The sequence below is a fragment of the Lepidochelys kempii genome, chromosome 6, assembly GCF_965140265.1.
Source record: "Lepidochelys kempii isolate rLepKem1 chromosome 6, rLepKem1.hap2, whole genome shotgun sequence".
Classification (NCBI taxonomy): domain Eukaryota; kingdom Metazoa; phylum Chordata; order Testudines; family Cheloniidae; genus Lepidochelys; species Lepidochelys kempii.
In genome coordinates this window covers 15,737,286-15,763,247 of record NC_133261.1, presented here as the reverse complement: position 1 = coordinate 15,763,247, position 25,962 = coordinate 15,737,286, and the positions used below count along the sequence as shown (strand labels likewise).

The following is a 25,962-nucleotide window of genomic DNA, read 5'->3' as shown; positions in this document are numbered from 1 at the left end:
GCTATTAAAGGGCTCTTTAATCGAGTGGAGAAGGGTAGAACAAGATCCAGCGGTTGGAAGTTGGAGCCAGCCAAATCCATGGACGATGCGTACAATAGCCTGGGGAGGCTGTACCTCCGCAAAGAGCCCCGCGTGGCCCTGCCCATGCTCTGCCCAAGGCCCCCTCCTTCTGCTGCTGGTAGTTGGCCCCAGCCCAGGCAAGCAGCCTGCTCCTCTTCCGGGAAGCCTGCTGGGCTGGGGCTGGGGCTAGGGCGGCTAGGACTTGGGGTGGCTGGGGCCGCACCACCCAGTTCTCCAGGGCTGGGGGGAAAAGGAGGGCTGCCCGACGCCCACCCAGTGGTCTGGTGCTGGGGAGCAGCCCACCCACCCAGTGCTGCGGGGCTGATGGGGCAGCCTGTCTGGTGCTCTGGGTGGGTGTGTGTGCCCTGGCGCTTTGGGGCTGGTGGTGCTTGGGCAACCCGGGATTGGAAGGGGGGGCTGGTAGCCGTGGAAGGGAGGGATTCTGGGCTTTGGGGTGGGGCCTCAGGCTGAAGGGTGGGCCGGGCCGGGCCAGGGGCTAGCCTCCCCAAGCCTGTGGTTCACCCACCGTCCATGGCCAAATCTAAGGTAGACGTAAGGCACACATTTTGAAGGGTGACTAACCCTTGGAACAGACGACCACTGGAAGTGATGGAGTCTCAATCAGGCTATGTCTACACAGCTGCAGTGCTGCCCTGTAGTGCTGAAACATACTGCAGCAACGCTGTCGTAAATCCACCGCTCCGAGAGGTAGGACGATGGCAGAGTTCTTCCAGTGAGCTCATGGCATCTACCCTGGGAGAGAGGTTGGATTAACGTCTCTCAGGAGGGTGAATTTTTCACAGCCCTGAGGGACACACCTGGGTCAACCTAACTTTCTAGTGTAGACCAGCCCACAGGCGGCCTGTCTGGAAGACGCTTTACTTAGACACAAGTTATCGGGCTCCATGCAGAGGTAACAGGGTGACATTCTCTGGTCTGTGATCTGCTGGAGGACAGATTGGTTGATCTAAGGGTCCCTTCTGGCCTGAAAATCCATGAACCTATGAAAAAAACCGCTCAAGTGTATTTTTTGTGTGAAAAATCTCATGATTTTTGCAGCAATCTCTTGATTTTTGGCTCTTTGGGGTTGGGGCTCCCCGTCTCATCTCCCTCGCTCTTTCTGCCCTTCTCACTGCTGAGAATATTGCCAACCCTGAGCGCTCAAAAATCATGAGTCCCCCCAAACTCCTGAGCTTCCCTTAAAAATCATGAGATTTTAAAAATAACAAATTTGTGGCTATTTTAAAATGCTTTTCTGGCTTTTGAATCTGCGGAGGTCATGCTTTGAAGCTTCTCTGTCTCTACAGTTATTATGTATTTGTATTCCTGCAGTGCTTAAGAGCTCCAGTCATGGAGCAGGACCCCATTGGGCCAGGTGTCATACAAACATAAAACAAAAAGATGAGGCTCAAACCCTTTTTTTAAAAGGAAAGCTGATGTTCTTGTATGTTCACCTGACTCCAGGAGCTGGAGCTTTAAGAAAAGCACAAAGTATTGCATCACTCACAATAACATGATGAGAGTTGGTAACTCCGTCTCTGCTTCTTCCCTACTTCCCTGTTGTGTTGTGAACACTGGGGCGGGGGGGCATCGGGGGAGGAATGTAAAACTCACTCAAAGATGCTTTATCTTTGCGGCAGGGCAGGCAAGGTGTGTAGAGAAACTGCTCCTGTGACTGGGGAATGGAGAACGGGCCCCTGAGCCTGATGCTAACAGCTGCCAAACACGCCTCCCCCACAGCTCTGCTTGTACTCTTAACTCTGACCTACACACATGCTGCTAGTCTGGTCTTCTGTCCCACTGCTCTGCACCCCCTTGCCCTGTATGTCAATCTCTGGCTTGCAATTTTAACTGCTCCTGCTTGGGCCCACACTGAGATTTAAACTCCATGATCTTCAGAGCAAAAACCAGGCGATTCTGAACGAAAAGGACTAACCATCTCTAGGGAGTGGCTGTAGCACACTCATTAACATCCATGTGAACCAGCCCCTAGAGAGCAACAGATCCCCAAGCTCCCCTCATGCGGGTGACATCGTCATCTCCGTACAGGTGTAGTCCTGGCCCCTAGTCACCCTGGTACTTTATCCCATCACCAACCCCATAAGGGACAGCTGCTGAGACCTAACATTACATGTCATACCTTTGGAAGGATCAGGCCTCCTCAGTGCTGAGTAGGGGGATCTGTGGGCAAAACCCTGGAGGTCCAGAAAACAGTGGTGTTAATTCACTAGGAGTCACTGCGTTCTGTCTGAGTCAGTGTTGGAACAGGGCTCTGGCGTGGTGCCAGGGGCTGATGGAGGTGCCATTGTTCTGATGAGGTGTGGAACTGAGGCCCATGATTGTTAATGATTTTACAGCTCTTTTAAAATAAGATTAAGGGGGTTAGCCCTAGTGGCCGGTGCAGAGTGCAAGTTAGGGGTGAAACTAGTCATAAATTAGGGAGGCCTCATACCAGGCCTTGAAGAAACCTAACCTGGCCAAGTATGGAGCTCCACAGACCGAGGCAGGCCTCAGCCTGAGCTGTGTGAAACCTGAGGATGCGCTGCAAGGACACCTCAATAGGCTTAGGCCTCTTGAGCTTCTCTTGCCTGGTGGTTTTCCTAGGCTCCGTCTGTCTTTTTCTCATGGCACTGCTACCCCTCAGTACGTTTACAGTACAAAATTATTTCAAAATTATTCTATTCGAATTTTCGGAAGCTATTTTATACGTTCGGTCTTCTGTGTCCCTACTAAAGCGGGTGAATTTGGCAGATTGTGTCCACAGTACCAAGGCTGGCATCAAATGTCAGAGCGGTGTACTGTGGGTAGCTATCCCACAGTTCCCACAGTCCCTGCTGCCCATTGGAATTCTCTGTTAAGCTCCCAGTTAAGCATGATGGGGCAAAAACATTCTGGCGGGTGTTTCTGGGTGTGTGTCACTAGAAAGCTACGGCAGACAATCGTTTCGCCCCTTTTTGGCATGCAGACGCCATACTGCTTTCAGCAGACGGTGCACTGCTGCTCTCCTGCTACGATGAATCCACCTCTCCAACTCAACTCTGCTCGGCCATTGTGAATCGAGCAACACAGCTTCTGCCGCCAACTCTGCTCTCTCGCTATTGCCACGCTTGCAAGCTTCTCCATGTTGTCTGTCCTGGGCTCCCACCTCTGTGAAAGCCACAGAAGACAACCATTGTCAGTCTTTGTTTGGCTACCGTGACCCAAACAGCACAGCTTCCGCTGCCACTCTGCTCTCCTACGTTTCGCACCCCTTTTCCAGGATTACCCATGCAAGCGCCATAGCCATGGAGCCCGATCAGATCTCTGCTGCATTTTGACCATTGTAAATACCTCATGCATAATCCAGCAGTATGTGCAGTACCTGCAAGACTGGGCAAGGAAGTGATGACAGCACGATTACTATACTGATGAGGACACGGACACAGATGGCACGGCATGTGGCGATTGGGAGATCATGGTGCTAATGGGGCAGGTTCATGCGGTGGAACGCCGATTCTGGGCCCAGGAAACAAGCACAGACTGGTGGGACCGCATAATGTTGCAGGTATGGGATGATTCCCAGTGGCTGCGAAACTTTCATATGCGTAAGGCCACTTTCATGGAACTTTGTGACTTGCTGTCCCCTGCCCTGAAGCGGAAAGACACCAAAATGAGAGCAGCCCTCACAGTTGAGAAGCAAGTGGCCACAGCCCTGTGGAAGCTTGCAATGCCCGACAGGTACCGGTCAGTCGGGAATCAGTTTGGAGTGGGGAAATCTACTGTGGGGGCTGCTGTGCTGCAAGTAGCCAATGCAATCAATGACCAGCTGCTATCAAGGCGAGTGACTTTGGGAAACGTGCAGACCATTGTGGATGGCTTTAATGCGCTGGGATTCCCTAAGTGCGGCGGGCAATAGACGGAACACATATCCCCATCTTCGCCCTGGAACATCAGGGCAGCCAGTACATAAACCGCAAGGGGTACTTTTCCATGGTGCTGCAAGCACTGGTGGATCACAAGGAACGTTTCACCGACATCAATGTGGGATGACCTGGAAAGGTGCATGACGCTCGCATCTTCAGGAACTCTGGTCTGTTTGAACAGCTGTAGGAAGGAACTAGGGGCTGCATTGAAACATTTGCGCCTGCTGCAGGAGAAGAAAAAGGGAGAGTAGTATTTTAAAAGATACAGTTTAGAGAACAAAGGGGACGCTGTTTCTCAGTGAAACCGGCAATTCATAATACACAGCACGTGTTCTTTCTGTACAAGGTCTCATTTTGCCTCTCATACTGAAGTGCCTGCCACTTTGGTGTGAGTAAGCCATCACATGCGGCCGGACAACAGAATTCAGCTTGCAGCTCCTTGATTTTTTGTACGACACTGTTCTGTGTCCCTGGAGTAGCCTCTTTCCGTCATGGCAGTGGAGAGTTTAATGTACGTATTTGCGTTCTTTTTTTTGGAAAATAGTTGTGCCAGAAGAGATTCGTCTCCCTAACACGCAATGAGATCCAGTACCTCCTGTTCGGACCAAGCTGGAGCTCGTCTGTGAATCTGGGACTGCGTGGTCTCTTGAGATGGTGGACTCTGCATGATCTCCAGGCGGGGGGGCCAAGGACACTTGGGCCTAGTACGCAGAGCTGCTGCAAGTGCCTCCAGGCAGGAGGGGGGCCAAGGACACCTGGGCCTAGTACGAGGGGGCTTTATCGACACTCGTGGTCTTCCATCCCCTCGAGTTACCTAGTGGCCATGCCCCAGTGTCCCCAACATTCTTATCACTTGGCTAGTTCCAGAGGTATAAAAGAAAGAATCAAAACCACTGTCTGCGAGTGTAAGGGCCTTCTCTTACTGTGACAGTTTGGGCCCTGTGCTTAGGCTTAGGCCTTTGGCTAAGCAGCAGAGGCAGCCATAAGCTGGGAAGCGAACAGTCACATCCTCACATTCCAAACTAGTCACATTGAAATAAGGTGCTATTGGGCTGTTAGGCACTATCAGGACAGGATTGTATTCCTATCACCTCCAGAGAAAGGGAAGTGCCTAGCAAATGTAAAAGGAAACTTAGTTTGATAGCATCCTGTCTGGCAAGAACTCACTTATCAATAGCTGGGATGTGAAATCCTCACTTCTGTCAGGTTTCAGAGTAACAGCCGTGTTAGTCTGTATTCGCAAAAAGAAAAGGAGTACTTGTGGCACCTTAGAGACTAACCAATTTATTTGAGCATAAGCTTTCGTGAGCTACAGCTCACTTCATCGGATGCATACCGTGGAAACTGCAGCAGACTTCATATATACACAGAGAATATGAAACAATACCTCCTCCCACCCCACTGTCCTGCTGGTAATAGCAAATACTCACCAACAACCACATACCACACAACAGAACCACTAACCCAGGAACTTATCCTGGCAACAAAGCCCGTTGCCAACTGTGTCCACATATCTATTCAGGGGACACCATCACAGGGCCTAATAACATCAGCCACACTATCAGAGGCTCGTTCACCTGCACATCCACCAATGTGATATATGCCATCATTTGCCAGCAATGCCCCTCTGCCATGTACATTGGTCAAACTGGACAGTCTCTACGTAAAAGAATAAATGGACACAAATCAGATGTCAAGAATTATAACATTCATAAACCAGTCGGAGAACACTTCAATCTCTCTGGTCACGCAATCACAGACATGAAGGTCGCTATCTTAAAACAAAAAAACTTCAAATCCAGACTCCAGCGAGAAACTGCTGAATTAGAATTCATTTGCAAATTGGATACTATTAATTTAGGCTTAAATAGAGACTGGGAGTGGCTAAGTCATTATGCAAGGTAGCCTGTGTCCTCTTGTTTTTTCCTACCCCGCCCCCAAGATGTTCTGGTTTAACTTGGATTTAAACTTGGAGAGTGGTCAGTTTGGATGAGCTATTACCAGCAGGAGAGTGAGTTTGTGTGTGTATGGGGGTGGGGGGGATGTGAGAAAACCTGGATTTGTGCAGGAAATAGCCCAACTTGATTGTCATGCACATTGTGTAAAGAGTTGTCACTTTGGATGGGCTATCACCAGCAGGAGAGTGAATTTGTGGGGGGGGGGGGGGGTGGAGGGTGAGAAAACCTGGATTTGTGCTGGAAATGGCCCACCTGATGGTCACTTTAGATAAACTATTACCAGCAGGACAGTGGGGTGGGAGGAGGTATTGTTTCATATTCTCTGTGTATATATGAAGTCTGCTGCAGTTTCCACGGTATGCATCCGATGAAGTGAGCTGTAGCTCACGAAAGCTTATGCTCAAATAAATTGGTTAGTCTCTAAGGTGCCACAAGTACTCCTTTCCTCACTTCTGTGTTGTCTTGTCATTGTAGTTCCCACTTTGCTATTGTTTGTCTGTATAATCTCTGTCTGGTTCTGTGATTGTTCCTGTCTGCTGTATAATTAATTTTGCTGGGTGTAAACTAATTAAGGTGGTGGGATATAATTGGTTACATAATCATGTTACAATATGTTAGGATTGGTTAGTTAAATTTCAGGAAAATGATTGGTTAAGGTATAGCTAAGCAGAACTCAAGTTTTACTATATAATCTGTAGTCAATGAGGAAGTGACTGGGTGTGGGTGTGGGTGGGCATGGGGGTGTGGGAAATGGGAGCAGGGAATGGGGGTAAGAAAATTGGAATCATGTTTTGCTAAAGGGGGAAATGGGAACAGGGAATGGGAGTAAGGAAGTTGGAATCATGTTTGGCTAAGGGTAGGAATGGGAACAGGGACACAGGTGTAAGGCTCTGTGGTGTCAGACCTGGGAAAGGAGGATACTAAGGGAGGAAACTGGAATCATGCTTGCTGGAAGTTCACCCTAATAAACATCGAATTGTTTGCACCTTTGGACTTCGGGTATTATTGCTCTCTGTTCATGCGAGAAGGACCAGGGAAGTAAGTGGGCGAAGGAATAAGCCCCCTAGCAAATACACCTAAATTCTTAAAGTACAGGCCTTTGCAGACAGGCCTGAATATCTATATCCTAACAAGGTTATCCATTTCTCTGGATATACGAGTAGCCCTTCTCCATATCCGGTCCAGTTTGAATTCATCTTACACATGGGAGACCAGAATTGCACACAGTATTCCAGATGAGGTCTCACCAGTGCCTTGTATAATGGTACTAGCACTTCCCGGTCTCCACTGGAAATACCTCACCCGAGTATCCCATGACTGGGTTAGCCTTGTTCCCAGCTGCATCAGAGTGAAATCTCAGAGTCATCCTGTGATCAAGCAATACACCCAAGTCTTTCTCCTTCTCTGTTGCTTCTAGGAGATAAGTGCCCAGCTTTCAGCAATAATTCTCATGGTTAGTCTCCAAGTACATGATTTAAGCACAGAAGCAAAGGCCTTTACAACTACAGCACGATCTTTATGCTACTTTGAAATTTTAGCAAATGGCAAATTCATTGCCTTGTGCCTATAAACCACCAGGCTTCCATTCATTATTGTGCCAAGCCATCACACAATGCTTTTTGCGGAGAGTAACAAAAAGCATGATCCCTGCTGCCATCTTCTTACAGTCCAAGACTCTGACCTTGCAACACTCCATTTTGGGATGCAGGAGTACACACGTGCACCCAGTCAGGCAGAGCAGGGACTCAAACCCATGTCTCCTAGATCTCAGGCGAGTGCCCATGCATTTCTTGGATACACATGCCTTTCTGCTTTTTCCATGAAGAGTTTTGAGGCATTGGTTTTGCCTACTGCAGGATGAACATTGACATTTAATGAACCGTTTGTGTTGCTTGGCCAGCCCTCAGCACGTGCTTAACTCCATGCATGCGTGAAGTCATTACCACCTGCACATTAAGTGTTTGCAGGATCCGGTCCCACAGTAGGCTACCCTAGAAGATGGTAGTAGAGGGGTTAGAACAGTTACACCACGTTAGCGTGACAGTCCCTGTGGGTTCTACAGTAGGTGGAGGGTGTTGATGTGGTAGGAGCAGTGGGAGAGGATTTTAGCTGTTGGAAGGGGATTTGGAGAGGAGCTGGAGGGCTGTAGTTTCCCCAGGTGAGATGGAAGGAAACTAATGCAAATGGAGAAGGGTAGATTGCCGTGTAGACAGAGGTGAGTGCGTAGATGTAGCCGAGGTAGCTTTGGCCTAGCCAGATCAAGCAGTAGAGCAACAGCAGCACAGGCTACCCACTGGAGTACGACCCAGAGTCCCAGCTAGTCTTGTATAGGCCATGCTTCCACTACCGTTATTTCAACTAGCTTGATGAAAGCTAGCTCACTTGGGTCTGTGTGTGCGCACTACAGCCATGCTTTGGAGTGCCCCAGAGATATAGCTTAAGGGTCAAGAAGCAGGAGATACCAGTTATGGGGCAGATCCCAGCTGTCAGGGAGGATGCTTAAGGTCTTGAAGCATCAGGTTTCCCAGTCACTAACACAATGGGGAAATCTTCTCCACCTCCTGCCACAGCCCCCACAGAAGACACAAGGGTTTCTAGTTACCAGACTTAGGCGTGTCCCCCAGCTGGCTCACATGGACTTCATGTGAGACTGGCAAGCGCCAGTAGTTCTTATTGCGTGCCCAGGGGAGTTAGAATCCAGCTATTCACAGTAAAGTTAATCAAAATGTCTCTAGTTCGGCTGAGTGGCTTCCCCTCCCCCTAGATAGGACCCCAGGAGTGAGAGAAAGCCATTTGATTTACCTTGTCTAGTGCTAGCTTGCAGTCTTCTTCCTGTCCTCTATGCCACATCCTATTCTGGTGTCTATCCCTGCAGAGAGGTCTGTTCTGCTGCTGAATGGGGAAGAGCTACAAGGCTAGTAGCAGACCCCTGGCCTCAACAACTGCTGTTCCCTCCCCCAGAGGGACACACGCTACCACAAGACATTAGTGCACTCCAGAGATTTTATTTCTGCTCCTCTCCCTTATTTTACAGTCATCTGCCATGGAAGATTTGGGACCTTGTCATCCAGCTGCTTCTCCTATGGAGTAGTGTCACAGTAACGAGAGAAGCCACAGCCACCAATGAAAGCATGGCCAGAAGCACCAGGGTCAGGTCTAGTCTGGAGACAGGGTCTGAAGGAGGAGGAGGAGGAGGAGGAGAGGTTAAGACAATCCAGATTTCTGTAGGGTCTAAAGTGTGGAGATGACACCTAGACTTCCCTGCCCCAGTGGTGCTCCCCCTACCGCTTAGGCCAGCCTTCATCAGAAAGATACTTGAATTGTCAACTCACTTTTTAGACTGTGAGCCAGCACCACCATCCCATTGATAGCCATCCAATAGAGGGCAGAGGCAATGCTAGCCCCAGTGCATTGAGTGCCACAGAGGCTCAGGGCATACAAGTCACCATTGAGGTGCCATAGTGTCCCCCCCGCTTCCCCCAAGTTTGCTGGTTTTTGAGACATCCTATGAATGTCCATAGGATAAGGATATAACCCAACATTGGCCCACTCATAGGAAGCACTCACAGGTATGGTGTCAGCCAGCATTAGCTTACATATGGATCATCAAGGAGTGACTTCTGCATGTAGCCCCCCTCCCCCCATGAACATTTATATTAGAACCCCCTAGACAGCATTGGCTTGCTGTATTCCAGGTTACTGTGCAAGATGCCAGTTGTCCTACTAGGGTTTAACAGAAACCTCACCCTTGTTCTCATAGACGTGCTCTCTCCACGGCTCAGGGCTCTCCTGGAAGATCACAGGGCCAGGAGAACTCACCAGGTCCTGGGGCTCTCCTGTCCCATTGTTGATATCCAGGAACCGGCGGCCTCCTGGCAGATGGAATGGAGAGTTAGGGAGCTGTCTGTCCAGCGCACTCACAACCAGAGGGCCCATCGTGATGAAATGCAGCGTCACCATGGACTCAACCATGAGTCCTTACAGGCCTCCTGACAGGTTGTGGTACCAGGTATTAGATCTTCCTGAATTGCTTATTTGAAGTGTGGGAGAAGTTGGGAAGAAAGGCCATTTCATCAGGAGCAGCAGACACTCCACTCTCCAGAGGCAATTTCTAGTATTGTCTCCTACATAGGGCAGTTGTAGGAGATTAGGCCATTTACCTCTTCGTCTTAGCCCATCATACCCTAGCTAGCGCTACAGGACATGGTAGAGGTACATAACGAGCTGGGCTGAACGCCTTGCAGTCAGTGTATAGCACAGGGCTGGGCAAACTTTTTGGCCTGAGGGCCACATTAGCACTGTAAAACTATATGGAGGGCCAGGTAGGGAAGGCTGTGCCTCCCCAAAGAGCCTGGCTCCCTCCCAATTCCTGCCCCCCGACTGCCCACCTCAGAAACCCCCTCTGCCCCCCAACTCCTTGTCTCCTGACTGCCCCCTCCCAGGACCCCTGCCCCTAACTGCCCAATGGGACCACACCCCTATCCAACCCCCCGCTCCCTGACAGCCCCTGCTGGACTCCAATGACTATCCAATGCCCCCTGACTGCCCCCCCGAACCTCTGCCCAATCCAACCAGCCCCTGTCCCGACTGCCCCCTGACACCCTCTGCCCCTTCTCCAATCCCAACCCCCTTATGATGCTGCTCAGAGCAGTGGGAGCTCACAGCTCCTACCGGAGCAGAGTGCTGGAGGCGTGCTGAGGCTGCGAGGGAGAGGGACAGCACAGGAGGGGCTGGGGGCTTGCCTCCCCGGCCGGGAACTCAGGGGCTGGGCAGGATGGTCCTGTGGGTGGTAGTTTGCCCACCTCTGATATAGCAGGACAGGCAGATCTCTGTTCACTATGAGTCCTCTGGTATTTGGGATGGGAGCTTGTAGAAACCCACATGGATTTCAGACCACTCCGACTTACTTGTAGCAGCTCCTGATGGGCACAGGGTCCTGCAGGGCTCCAGCCGGGAGGGGTAGCAAGCTGAGGCGCTACAGTAAATGTACACCTAAAATCCACACAAGTGAGAATGGAGTTAGTGAGTGACTGGCCAGTGCTGGTAGGAGGCAGGAAGTAGATCCACAGCTATCGGTTTGGTTCTGCATGTGCAGCACCTCAGCAGAGACTGAGGAGGTCAGGACCTGACTAAAATAGGAGCTCCTGCCCCTGCACTCCGACTTCCCCCTCCTCACCCGCTTTATATGTGGGCCCCTTCTCACCTCTCCCTCAAGTGCCACCTGGGAGGCGGAGTCCACAAAGGCAAAAGTGGAGAGGACGAAGCGCTGGTGGTGAGTCGGGAAGGGCAGCTCAGATGAGGCAGGGCCCACGGGCACAAGCTGGGTTCTGTAGTTGTCTCCCAGGAACGGGCACCTGGGAGCAAGACATGAGAGAAGGGTGGACCAAGGAAACCGCCTTCCTCCTCCCCAAGCCATGCTCCCCCTCCATCCCAGCCACTCACCCGTCCACCAGGATGGGCCACTGCGGCTGCTGCAGGGGGTTAGCGCTTGGGGTGGCCCAGCACTGGTGCAGAACCAGAACCAGGGACGGGTCTGTTCTGTGCAGGATGCGAACCTCCATGTAGACAGGGTCCCTGAGCACCTTCACCACAGGGTAGTCTCTCTCTGAGAGATAGGATCTGTAGCTCGGGTCTGTGGGGGAGAAGGTAGGAGGAGAGCAGAGCTGAGACACCTGTGGTCCTTCAGGGGGATGGGATCTCCGTGCTGGAGTGAGGGGTCACCTACCTGTGGCGATGCGCAGCTCAAGCCGGAGGGGTCCTGCCTGGGTGACTGGAGCAGGTGTGGGGGGCAAGAAGACCTCGACCTGGACTGGCAGAAAGTCACTGGCATTGTAGATGCAGCGAGCATGGAGGCTGCACAGGAGAGAGCAGAGGGAGGAGACAGGGGCTGATGCTCTGTGACTTCAGCTTGAGGCCACGTGGTGTCTGGCAGTGACCTTATTAGTGCTCGAGACAAGCAGGATCAGGCCCTATCAGTACTTGGATGGGAAACATCCAAGGATGCTAGTGGATCAACCCTTTTAGCAACTCAGATGTTCTTCCCTCCAACTCAGGGACTCAGCAGGAGTGTCTGAGCACGGCCACATGGGGGCCTTCTCAGACAGGCTAGAAGCACCTGCTTACTTGTCCTCACATCTCTTTTGGCAGCATTCTCAATGTAAGCAGGGGAATAGTCCTGCTCTTGTGGGGAACTTTCCTGGCTTCTGCACTACCCCGGTGAAGTGGGCTAGCGAAAGGATCCGAGTCCTCGCTCCCACTTCCTTTATCCAGTGGCCTCCCTGCCCTTCAGGGCTCCCCTCCACTCTCCTGTCTGGCAGAGTCCTCGTAACCCCAACAAGGCTAGGCCCAGGATTCTTGGGGGGAGGGGGGGGAGAGGGGGCTCGACCCCCAACCCTGCTGTGGTCACCTAGGACTGGGGCTAGGGTGTCCCCACTCCGGGGTACTCTCTCTGCACTGGGCACTTCTGACCCATGAGCATTGCATTTGCTTTACCTTGTATGGAAGTTATCTAATCAACTATTTTAGAAAGAAGGAAACATGGGAAAGGTTAAAGGAAACACATGACCTGACTCTGTGACCCAGGCAAATCCAGCTCACACGGAGGACAGGACCTCCCTGGCCTCCTGACTCTGATTAGCCTGCCCACCCTGTCAGGCTGACCTGGAGCATTGGCCTCTCCCCATTGTTCCTGGGGACTGTCACTCTCAGGGTCCTGATTTCCCATAGATCCTTCCCCTTTTAGTACTGGGAGCTAGCCAACCAGTACACCTCACTGAATGTTAGTAAGGGGGCAACAGTCCCTACATCAAGCTTTCTTTCTACCAACCCTGTAGGGAGTTATTAGTCCCTCAGGGTGGCCCCATGGAGCCCTTCTCGGGTCAGGCTGGCTGTGCCTACTTGTCATTGGAGATCGCACAGCAAGTGGCATTTACAATCATAAGATTAGGATTGGAAGAGCCCTCAGGTGGTCAGCTAGTCCAACCTGCTGCTCAAAGCGGGACCAACCCCAACTAAATCATCCCAGCCAGGGCTTGGTCAAGCCAGGTATTCAGAACCTCTAAGGATGGAGATTCTGCCACTTCCCTAGGTAACCCATTCCAGTGCTTCACCACCCTCCTAGAGGGATAGTCCCGTCCCCAATAGCCATCCTAGACCTCCACCACTGCAGCTTGAGACCATTGCTCCTTGTTCGGTCATCTGCCATCACCGAGAACAGCCAAGCTCCATCCTCCTTGGAACCCCTTCAGGTAGTTGAAGGCTGCTATCAAATCCCCCCTCACTTGTCTCTTCTGCAGACTAAATAAGCCCAGGTCCCTCAGCCTCTCCTCATAAATTATGTGCCCCAGCCCCCTAATCATTTTTGTTGCCCTCTGCTGGGCAATCTCCAAATTTTTCCACATCCTTTCTGTTGGTGAGGGCCCAAAACTGGACACAGTACTCCGGATGGGCTTCGCCACTGCTGGTGAGAGGGGAATCACTTCCCTCCATCTGCTGGCAATGCTCCTACTAATGCACCCCAATATACCAGTAGCTTTCTTGGCAAGAAGGGCCCACTATTCATTCGTAGCCAGCTGCTCGTACACTGTAATCCCCAGGTCCTTGTCTGTAGAACTGCTGCTTAGCCAGTCGGTCCCCAGCCTGTACCAGTGAATGGGATTCTTCCCTCCTAAGTGCAGGACTCTGCACTCGTCCTTATTGAAGCTCAGATTTCTTTTAGCCCAATTTTTCTAGATCTCTCCCCCCAACTTAGTGTTATCCATTAACTTACACCCTCAGCAAGCCATCCCATCATCCAGATCATTAATGATAATGAACAAAACCAACCCCAGGACAGACGCCTGGGGCATGCCGCTTGATACCAGCTGCCAACTAGACAGAGCTGTTGATTGCTACCCGTTGACCTTGATGATCTAGCCAGCTTTCGAGCCACCTTTAATTCATTCATCCAGCCCCTACTTCTTTAACTTGCTGTCAAGAACACTGTGGGAGACTGTAACAAACTTTGTTAGAGTCAAGGTATATCATGTCCACCGCTTTCCCCACATGCGCAGAGCCAGTTCTCATCATAAAAAGCAATCAGGTTGGTCAGGCACGACTTGCCCTTGGTGAATCCATTTTGGCTGGTCCTGATCACCTTCCTCTCCTCCGAGTGCTTCAGAATGGATTCCTTGACAACCTGCTGCAGGATTTTTCCAGGGACTGAGGTGAGGCTGACCAATGTTGGCATTTGATCAGACAACGTAAAACCCTGACTCTTGGACAGTCAGCTGCACAGAGAGTGTCCTTCCCTTCACAAAGCAAGATTTTGCCCCATGCCCCATTAGGGATCAGGTGCATTCCCCCACTCAGAAAAGGGGATGTCTGTGACTGCAGGGAATCCATACCTGTAGAACATCCCCTAAGTCCTTTGGTGGTCAGGAGAGGCTGCTGGAAAATTGATGGATCAGATCTTTGCCAGGGGAAAGGATCTGGCCTCACGCTTCCACTGTGGAAGGGCTGAAGAGTGCTCACCATCACTTCCTTGCTAGTCAACAGAGCAGGCCAACTTACATGAAGGTGCTGTCCCAGCCCTTCCACAGTGGAAGCGTGAGGCCAGAAGACTGCTCACCATCACTTCCTTGCTAGTCAACAGAGCAGGCCAACTTACATGAAGGTGCTGTCCCGGGTGATGGAGCCGTCCGGCCCAGTCCGGATGTCGATGCCAGAGATCAGCTGGTTCTCATAGATCAGTTTGTCATGGATCACCTGGAAGAGTGGAGACATGGGGCAGGTTAGTCCCCCAAACCCCTGAGCAGAGCACTCACCCTGGCTTCCCGTGGGTGTCCCCTCACCTGGACTGTGGTGCCGCACTGCATGAGGGGGAAGCGGAAGATCACAAAAGCCTCAGTCATCCTGATGGGGTCACACCCTGCCTGGGCATAGGCTAGCCGGACACTCTCCAGGATGATGGGGTGATCAGACATGTCCCTGGAGACCACCAGAACAAAGTGACCATCCAGGAGGCACTGAACAGTGACTGCAACACAAAGGAGCAGGATTAAGTATAGATGTTCCTGGTAGAGGAATTGGGCAAGAGTTCCATGCCACACTCAGGATGATAGATTGGAGAAGAGCCATGAGAAATATTAGAAAACAGGCCTTGTAGTGACCAAATTCTGTCTCTTTAGACAGAGAGAAGGTTAAGGGGTGACTTGATTACAGTCTAAGTATTTAAATAAGGTGTAGATCTGAGAGCGAGGGTAGTTAACTCTTGGAATGGTTTGTCCAGGGTCATGGTGGATTCTCCATCACTGACAAGGCAAGACTGGATGTCTGCCAAGAGATCTGCTGGAGGAATTATTTCAGGGAAATCCTATAGCTTGTGTTATACAGGAAATCAGACAGACTAATGATCACAATGGTCCCTTCTGGCTTTGGAATCTATCAAATGAAGCCCCATGGGGGTAAGTGGGTTTGTCTGAGACAGCATGATTGCAGCTCATGTTGTGCAGGAACGAGACACAAGCCGGCAAAGTTATCCATCGATCTGATGATGGAGCACCAGCCTGTACCGTCTGATGGGTCTTCCTCTGCCACCACACATTTGGTGTTGGCTCTCAAGATCTGCCAGGCATTGGGCAACTGAGGAGAGACCGTGATGTAGGAAGAATCCCTTTGCACACAACTGATGCCAGCTGCAGCCTAGGGTGAGAGTTAAAGACATTGCATCCAAGTCTAGTTCACCATGCTAGTAGGTGGTGACCAAACTCATCTGAGACGTACGGTGTGTCACCAAGCTTCCCAGGACAGAGATGACAAAAGGCTCCATAACCTGACATGAGGGCAGGTCTCCCACCTGTGTTGCCAAAGTAGCAGGGAGTGGTGAGGTCAGTCTCATCATAACAACAGCCAGCCTGGAAGCAAGCAGCTTGGCCTGGGGCATCCGCACAGGGCATCTTCCCAGCCACCACACGGCACTGCTCCTCTGTGAGATGCGCCCCTAGAACAGCAGGGTGTGGATTAAGGAGAGCTAGAGAGCCTCTAAAGAGATCACGAGAGACCCTTCCCCAGAGACTTTTTAAGATCTGTAGTGACCTCTGGACAAGTGGCTGACCTCAACACCAGTCCAACCCTCCTCCCCTTCCCCAAAGGGCTGCAAGAGCTCCCACAGTGGTCCTCCATCCCAGCTCACCCTGCCCCCCACAACCACAACCATAACCTCAAAACACATACCACCTCAGACAGCATTGTGCTCAGATCCCCACCCCTGTCCTCCAGATGTAGCATGTTGCCCTTCTCTGATAGCAGGCTTAACATGTCACTTGGAAATTCAGGCTCCTGATCTGCTGCTGTGTCAGAGGAGAGCCCCCACCTGCACCCTACAGCCCCCTCAACACAGCCAGCAGTGTGGTCAACTGTAAATTTATCACTTAGCAGTTCTGAGGTGGGTTTCTCGAGCCATCTCATGAAATAGTGAGCAGACGCCTGCTCTATGAATTTTTCCTTTATTGAAGTCACCATCTCCCTTTACGGACGATGGGGCAGAAGCTAGCAGGTTGGCCACCATTTCCCCATAGCCGATCAGAGGAAAGTGTCCCTCATAAACATGGCTGCGAATTTCTTTCATGAGACTGAAGCTGTACCTACAGGCAAAGTGGATGCCACTCTGGTTTAGGGGGAGGGCTAGACAGGACTCTAGGAGAGTGAGGGACTAAGAGCTGAGAAGAGCCTGTGAGAGACACTTGGGTTGTGTGTGTGTGAAGGAGACAGATTGCAAGCAGATGTCGGGGTGAGATATGAAGGGATACAACATCAGATCCCAAACCCTGGGATACTGGAGGAACAGGGGAAGCCCCTCTGAGCAGCCAATGGCAAGGACACATTGGTGCATGTGTGACTGGATTTTGTGCCAAAGAAGCTCAGACTTTGGAAGCAAGTGCCTTCCCCCTAAACTTTGAAAAACCAGAAGGCAAATAGCCACCCCTTCCCCTTCAAATAAACTGGGGGCGGGTGGGGGAAGAGCATGATTTCTAAACGAATCTCATTTTTGATTATGGCTTACAACACTGTCAACACCAGCTCAAGACAAGGTTCAGCTCCTCTGAAGACCACCACAGGAGTCAGAAGTGGACCATGAAACCTTCCATTAGAGGGGACCCACATGCACTCAGACCAGTTAGAGGTCACAGACACCCCCACACACCTATGTTGCTTGGTGGAGGATATATTTGGGGCACCGGGCCCGGCGGCGGCTGGGGCACCGGGCCCGGCGGCGGCTGGGGCACCGGGCCCGGCGGCGGCTGGGGCACCGGGCCCGGCGGCGGCTGGGGCACCGGGCCCGGCGGCGGCTGGGGCACCGGGCCCGGCGGCGGCTGGGGCACCGGGCCCGGCGGCGGCTGGGGCACCGGGCCCGGCGGCGGCTGGGGCACCGGGCCCGGCGGCGGCTGGGGCACCGGGCCCGGCGGCGGCTGGGGCACCGGGCCCGGCGGCGGCTGGGGCACCGGGCCCGGCGGCGGCTGGGGCACCGGGCCCGGCGGCGGCTGGGGCACCGGGCCCGGCGGCGGCTGGGGCACCGGGCCCGGCGGCGGCTGGGGCACCGGGCCCGGCGGCGGCATGTAGCGCATGGTCTCCTCTGGGGTTAAGTCACGTTCAGTGGGCTTGGGGCAGGTCATGTTCACGTCACTGGTGGCAGCTATGGCCCCGGTGCTCAGTAGTTCCTCCACTTGGACCCTCAGGTGGTTATGGCCATCCTGCAATGAAAGCAGAAGGATTAGTAAGGTTGTGGTGAAATGGAGTGTCCCTGGTTGCTCAGCCCAGGCCCCCTCTGCACAGGCTAGGGTCGCCAATTTTGGTTGGCCATGTCCCCGGAGGTTGTGTCACATGACAGTCTTTAATTAAAGATTAAGTGTTAATTCCTGGAGACCGAGGAGAATCCAGGAGGGTTGGCAAGCTTAGCACAGGCTGTGTGACAGTAGGTAGGGAACTGCAGCAGCCTGGGTACAGTAGCTGGAGCTCATCAAGAACGTGGCTGTCAATTGTCCTACATATGAGGCCAAGAACCTCTCTACATCAATACATTGTGATTTAGAGGCAAGTGTTGAATGTAGCAGCAGGGATGATGGAGACACTGAAGCCTCTTGTGCCAACTCACTCACCTGCCTGAGCACATGGCAGCCGTTATAGCCAGTGGAGAAGGTCACCTCCCCCTTCTCGCCAGACGTGATCCAGTGGAGGCAGATGGAGCAGTTTGTAACTTCAAAGCGAGTCCCAAACTCATCTGTGGATAGAGTCACACTCAAACAAACCTTCATCCATGGGCAAGGGTAAGTTAAGGCACTCTAGTTCAGAGACATAGGAAGGCTTTAACGTATGAAGCAGGGACTATGTCTTGCTCCATCAGTGGTATCTTTGGGTAGCTGGATTTGGGTTTCCAGCCACCCCCAAATTAGTCTTTATTTGCCAAGTTTCTCCTAAATCCACCAAGGAGAGTGGAAGGGCCCCAAACCCTGGCAGTACAAGCGCTGTCTTGCAGCAATGCATGGCAACAGCAATACTAGCTTCTAGGACTCCCACCTGACTGTGTGATAGAGTGGAGACATTTCAGGGGGCCAAGCCAGAGTTTGGGAGGCCTCCCTTCAGAGTATTACCCTCATCAGGCACTCTTGTCTTACAGTCAGACGAGGCACCACTGAAGTCAGCCAGATAATACCTGCTGGCTTCCTCAGTCAGAAGCACCTCCTAGGGTTAAGGACAGCAACTAAGTGAGAAAGAGTTATAGTAGACACTGAAAAATTAGATCCACAATTAATAGAGAAAGGAAGTCCTCCTGCCAGGCTAGAGTTACCCACTGGAGACAGGGGAACATTCAATAGCCTCTAAGAAACCCTCCAGCATGTTTGTTTAAAAAGGACCCTGAGCATAGGTGGGAGTGTCCTTGGCTGCTTATTAAGTAAGCCCCACAGCAACTTACCCACAACTTTGAAGTGGACGGTGCGGCCCTGGCTGGGAAAGACCAGCAGCTGCATCCCATAGTCTCCACAGTCATACTCATATCCATGCTGCAAGACAGAGAAACTGACCCTGCGGAAGTCCCCCTGCCCAAGGGCTGTCCCCAGGGACCAGAGCAACACTAAGCCCACAAAATACCTACAGCCCAGCCCCATAGCTGAAGGTACTAAGGAAGAAGCCCAGCAACCCCACAGCTACTTCTCATAGCTAGAGAAGCTGTGGGTGTGGGGCTTTGTAGGGAGAGCGGAGAGGTGGGACCGGCATGTGAACCAGGTGAGCAGAGAGGCAGCACCTGGGGAGCTGTCTGCTGCTGTTGAGGGGCTGGGTAAAAAGTGCAAAGCTCAGGATGAAATGGAAACATAACCTTTGAATCCCCCAACCAAAATCAAATAAACAAAAACCCCTCACAGTGAATCCTAGTGTTACTCTGGCTTTTGGGATGTCCCCTCTCTTGCTCTGTCTTTCTCTCCCTCTCCTTCCCTGTGACCTTCACTCTCCCCCTTTTCGCTCTCTCACACTGCGAGGTGTCAGTGGGAGGGAAGGGAAACTCCTTCCAAGAGTCACTCTCTTCCCAGTGGGAGAGGAGGAGCTAGAAGAAACTGCTATTGAGAGGGAATAATTGGAGACCTGCCCCGATCTTGGCCTAATGCCCACCATTTCCAGTCCTCATCTATCCTAACCTGTGACCTCCCTTGTGTCACCATAACAGCCATTCCTGGCCTGTGACCAATTCTGCAGTAGATACAGGAAGGGGCAGCACACTAGTCCCAGGTCAGTACAGTGACTTTTGGGGGCAGGTTGGTCTGGGTGGATCCAGGACTGTGAGTCATAGAATCACTAAATCATAGAAGATCAGGGTTGGAAGAGACCTCAGGAGGTCATCTAGTACAACCCCCTGCTCAAAGCAGGACCAACCCCAACTAAATCATCCCAGCCAGGGCTTTGCCATTATGGTCTGAATTTGAATGTGGCTCTGCCACAGATTCTCCATGCCCTTGGGCAAGTCACTTGACTGTTATTATTATTTGTATTACAGCAGCACCCAGAGGCTCCAATTGAGGTCAAGGCCCCATTGTGCTGGGTGCCGGACATAACGCCTAGTAAGAAGCAGTTCCTGCCCCAAGGGCCAGATTCTGCATCCCATCCTCCTGTTGATTTAAATGGGACTGTTCCCAGAGCAAGTTACTGCTCAGTGTAAGTAAGGGTTAGAGCTGCTCTGCAACTGGTTTTTTCCCCTATAGAAACTTTTGACTATTTGGTGAAATATTGAAAAACCCCAAATTTTCAGACTAAAACTGAAAAAATGTTGGTGAAAAACAAACATTTCTGGGCCCTAATTTTCAACTGAAAACAACATTTTGACAGGGAAATACTGTCATGGTGTCTTGTGGGAGGTGTAGTTCAGGTGCCTCATGGTCCCATTCTCCTCTATGGGCTGTGCTGTCTAGAAGGACTACATTTCCCATGATACACCACAGTCTTCTCTCTGCTGAGGTACCACATTGCACCATGGGAGTTTGGGACCCGGGGAACTATTGGAGCCAACTGGCAGAGGGCAAAGGGGTGTAAAGGGTTACAGAGATCACTGGGTCTCATGTCAACATACTAGTTTATCAAAGGGTGTTATGGAAGGTCTTTCCTGAAAGCCTGTACCCCATTGGTCCTCATAATCATTGCAGAATGTATGGATGGACAATGTGTAAGGAGATATGAATATATACTGAAAATTATGTTCTTCAGGTCTGTGACTTGGGGCGGGTCACCAGAAGGTGATAAAAAGTTTCTTTCAGACAAGAGACGCTTATCTGTCTGACCACATGTACATTAAAATCACAACAGATGCCCAGCTACAGTCTAAGCTGAATACTAGGGAAGGGAGTATGATATCTTCAAGAAAGGGAGTTTACAGGAAGAAATAAACAAGCAGGAGACTATCCTGTCTGCAAGTGAAGACAATGGCTCATTGGTACTATAACTGGGGGTGCAGCGATACACCCAGTTATCTTTCACAAGGGGACAAGCTGCCAGCTAGCTTGTGTTATGAACAGAAGATCACAGCTGTTTGATGCTGGGAGACAAACTTTGGCTGCACTAATCTTTATGAGACAGAGGAATGTCTTGTCAGTTAAGTTTAGGCTCTAGACAGCATGCTATGATTTTGTTTTATACGAAAGGTGTGGTGGGTCAGGCGCACACAGGCTCCGCTACCACTAAACCACTATGGCCCCTCCCCCTGAAGCGAGGGGGTAGGGTGAAAGCAGCATGGGGGTAGGGTGAGAGGATCAGGCTGGTGGGGGAATAGCAGATTAGGACTACACCACTGTTTGTAACCATTTGTTTCCATTAATTCTACTTGCTTCATCATGAATTTCTGATCTTTGTTAAATAAATTTATTTTTGTTTTTTCTGCAAACTTATCCAAGTGCTGTGTGTTAAGCAGAGCAGTGAGCTGAGGTGGAACTGGTAGGCTGGGGTGTACTTCTTTGGGAGTACCAGCTCTGAATTCTGTGAGCATCCAATGGAGTTGGGGCTGGATGCTCAGAGGTTGGAGCGTGCCTGTTAATCTGTACAGAGAGAAGGGGACCTGCAGAGACCGGAAATGTCAGAAGCTGTTGACATTGGGGAGCTAACCTACTGCAGGCACAGACAAGGCTGGCTCATGCTAAGGGCAGATGGTAGCAAAGTCTCCTACAAACCTGGGTACCCCAGCAAGCATCGCAGTGGCATAGCATCACAAGATGTAGTCTGGCTGGAGAAGAGGAAGTGTCCAGAAAGGCTTGGGGCTTTTTTTTTTTTTTTTAATTTGTAGTGAGCAAACAGCAAGAAGAAAATAAAGAAAAATTGGCACTCTCTAGCAGAGATCTAGTGGTCATACAAATGGCCATACTGGGTCAGATCAAAGGTCCATCCAGCCCAGTGTCCTGTCTAAGTGATCACTCTCCTGCCATCCATCTCCACCCTCTAACAAACAGAGGCTAGGGACACCATTCCTTACCCATCCTGGCTAATAGCCATCAATGGACTTAACCTCCATGAACTTATCTATTTCTCATTTAAACCCTGTTATAGTCCTAGCCTTCACAACCTCCTCAGGCAAGGAGTTCCACAGGTTGACTGTTTGCTGTGTGAAGAAGAATTTCCTTTTATTTGTTTTAAATCTGCTGTCCCTTAATTTCATTTGGTGGCCCCTAGTTCTTATATTATGAGAACAAGTAAATAACTTTTCCTTATTCACTTTCTCCACACCACTCATGATTTTATATACCTCTATCATATCCCCCCTCATCTCCTCTTTTCCAAGCTGAAAAGTCCTGCCTCTTTAATCTCTCCTCGTATAGGACCTGTTCCAAACCCCTAATCATTTTAGTTGCCCTTCTCTGAAGCTTTTCTAATGCCAGTGTATCTTTTTTGAGATGAGACCAAATCTGTACACAGTATTCAAGATGTGGGCGTACCATGGATTTATATAAGGTCAATAAGATATTCTCCGTCTTATTCTCTGTCCCTTTTTTAATGATTCCTAACATCTTGTTTGCTTTTTTGACTGCTGCTGCACACTGTGTGGACGTCTTCAGAAAACTATCCACAATGACTCCAAGATCTCTTTTTGAAGTTCTTCACCGTCTGCTTTGGTCTTAACTATCTTGAACAGTTTAGTATTGTCTGCAAACTTTGCCACCTCACTGTTTACCCCTTTCTCCAGATCATTTATGAATAAGTTGAATAGGATTGGTCTTAGGACTGACCCTTGGGGAACACCACTAGTTACCCTGCTCCATTCTGAAAATGTACTATTTATTCCTACCCTTTGTTCCCTGTCTTTTAACCAGTTCTCAATCCATGAAAGGATCTTTCCTCTTTTCCCATGACAACTTAATTTACGTTGGAGCCTTTGGTGAGGGACCTTGTCAAAGGCTTTCTAGAAATCTAAGTACACTATATCCACTGGATCCCCCCCTGCCCACTTGTTTGTTGACCCCTTCAAATAACTAATAGATTAGTAAGACATGATCTCCCTTTACAGAAACCACATTGACTTTTTCCCACCCATTTATGTTCTACGTGTCTGACAATTTTATTCTTTACTATTGTTTCAACTAATTTGCCTGGTACTGATGTTAGACTTACCGGTCTGTAATTGCTGGGATCACCTCTAGAGCCCTTTTTAAATGTTGATGTTACATTAGGTATCTTCCAGTCACTGGGTAGACATGCTGATTTAAAGGACAGGTTACAAACCATAGTTAATAGTTCTGCAGTTTCACATTTGAGTTCTTTCGGAACTCTTGGGTGAATGCCATCTGGTCCCGGTGACTGGTTACTGTTAAGTTTATCAATTAATTCCAAAACCACCTCTAATGACACTTCAGTCTGACAATTCCTCAGATTTGTCACCTACAAAGGACAGCTCAGGTTGGGAATCTTCCTACATCCTCAGCCATGAAGACGGAAGCAAAGAATTCATTTAGTTTCTCCACAATGACTATCGTCTTTAAGTGCTCTTTTTTCATCTTGATTGTCCAGGGGGCCTCACTGGTTGTTTAGCAGGCTTCCTGCTTCTGATGTCATAACCAAAAACTCAAAAGGTACTTAAACATTTTATCTGTTCTTCAGAACTCCTTTTTTGGCTTTTCTTATTACATTTTTACACTTAATTTGTAAGTGTTTATGCCCCTTTTACACCTCACCAGGATTTGACTTCCACTTTCTAAAAGATGCCTTTTTATCTCACTGTGTTTTTTACATGGTTGTTGAGCCACAGTGGCCCTTTAGTTCTTTTATGGTGTTTTTTAGTTTGGGGTACACATTGAAGTTGAGCCTCTATTATGGTGTCTTTCAAAGAGAGTCCATGCAGCTGGCAGGGATTTCACTGTACTTTTTAATTTCCTTCTCATTTTTGCATAGTTCCCCTTACAGTGTTGGGCTGCTGAGGTGTTCTTCCCACTACAGGAATGTTAAATATTATGGTCACTATTTCCAAGCAGTCCTATTATAGTTACCTCTTGGACCAGATCCTGTGCTCCCTCAGCACTAAAATCAGGAATTGCCTCTCCCCTTGTGGGTTCCTGTACCAGCCACTCCAAGAAGTGGTGATTTAAAGTATCAAGAAATTGTCTCTGCACACCAACCTTTTGGTCAGAGGACTGACCAGCAGAATTGGCTGTACCTGCCAGTGGGTTGTTTGTTCAGACCTACCCTATTAGCTCTTAAATCACTGAGCTTGCTTCAGCTGATCCAGTCATGTTACCTGGGGAATCTCTCAACCCAAGCCTAGGGTAATTGTACCCTTTGCAAGGAAGAAGTAAAAGGGACACAACACATCTGTCTAATTAAAGATTAGCACAAACCCAAATTGCTTTTAATCCCAGAAACCCCCAAAACAAGTGTTTATTAAGGTCAAGGACTTTTGTTTGGGGTGCTCTAACCCTTTAGCATGAGTTACCCATGCTCTGGAGGGAGGGTCTCAAGTGGCTAGCTATCCACCCATCACTGGGGATTCCAAGAGATGTCCCAAAGGTTACATCCAAGATTCCTCAGACCTGTCTAGCTCCTTTCTATTAGAAACTACTAGAAATCACATCAACATGTCCAGGAGAGAAAGAAAGACTTAAGGATTTTTAATGTTACAGGTGCAGGACTATTCCTGCATAACAGTTCATTAGTTGGCCTAAAAAAAAAAACAGACTTAAGCTCTTTTAAAATTGCTGACCATGGAAGGCAGCAGGCTCATGCTTGCATCTTATGGTCAACCCCCTACTGACTAGTTATGTAAGGCTGCCAGCTGCTTTTGGCAATAAACATAAGATATTCTAGTACTAGCCCTGGCCTAGACATTTTGCTGGGCTGTCAAAATCTCCCCAGTCATACTTCACCACTAAGATGCATTGGTGGTGTAGCACATGGTTGCTAAAGGCTCTCCCAACTCAGCAATGTTAAACACCTGGGCTCAGTTCTAAAGAATTTAGAGTGTCAGCTCTTGGCTGCTGTACACCTGGAATCTACTGCCCTGCACTTTTGACCTCTGCTTTGGAGGATCTGAATGGTAGTGGCAGCTGGCTATATCAGCTGCCTTTGCCCTTCACTCAGTGCATGGTGCCTCAGTCCTGGCATATTATGTAGAGGTCCTCTGAGGGTGGTAATGGAATTCTCCTAGGGACCTCTTTAGAGCTGAGCTCCTCTACTTTGGCCCTTAGGTGGTGTAGAGGGAGCACCTCTTCTCATGGATGCTTGAAGGAGACACTTGCAACAAACAGACACTTACCATAGTTGCAGATACACAAGGCTTGTTTCTTGCTCTTTGCAAGTTGAGCTATGGAAACTTGTGCTGGTTGAGGCAGCCTTGATGCAGTTAATATTTGCTTGGAGGGACTGGTGCATGCATGCAGTCTGAACTTGTGGGGCCTCTAGAACCTTAGAAGTCTACTCATGGGGCAGTGGGGAAGGATACCACCTTTGGTTTACAGAAAGATGCCATCTGCTATTTCTGAGTACTACATGCCCTAGCCCACCCCAAGAGAATGAGGGCCACAAGTGACCAGTAGGATACAACCAGTTTTATTGGTTTTTGCTAAAATGTTCCTTCATGAGGGTTTTGGAACCCTGTCATCCAGCCTTTTCTCTTACAGAGCATGATCACAGCAGTGAGAATGGAGATCATAGCCAGCAGCAAGAGCCCAACCAGGAGCACAGGGGACAAATCTAGTCTAGAGACAGGATCTGTGGGAAAAGGAGATTATAGCTTACATAGGTGGCCAGGAGATTGTGAATCTAGGTATCCTACCATCCCCACCAGGGATGGTGGTTTGACTCCATCCCTACTCACTAATTCTAAATTGGATGCAGTTAGATTGTTCTTTGCATTACTCCCTGCCCCTTTGGGCCACTGCTATCCAGCAACTTAAATCCCAGCTACATGCTTTTGAATAGGACATCCTCAGCTACTCTTATCTCAGTCCTGTGTCCCCCACCTCTCCAAATAGGGGGGCATGAGTAAGAGCCAGGCCAGATGGGAGTCCATGCATCCTCTGCTGGTACCACCAAGCATCTAACCAGCT

At 50.1% G+C, this 25,962-nt stretch overlaps 1 pseudogene; it reads right to left on the bottom strand.

Moving 5' to 3' along the window:
- Positions 1 to 8,954: 8,954 nt before the first annotated feature.
- LOC140913803 (zona pellucida sperm-binding protein 1-like) lies at positions 8,955 to 19,112 on the bottom strand (annotated as a pseudogene).
- Between the last annotated feature and the right edge of the window lie 6,850 nt (positions 19,113 to 25,962).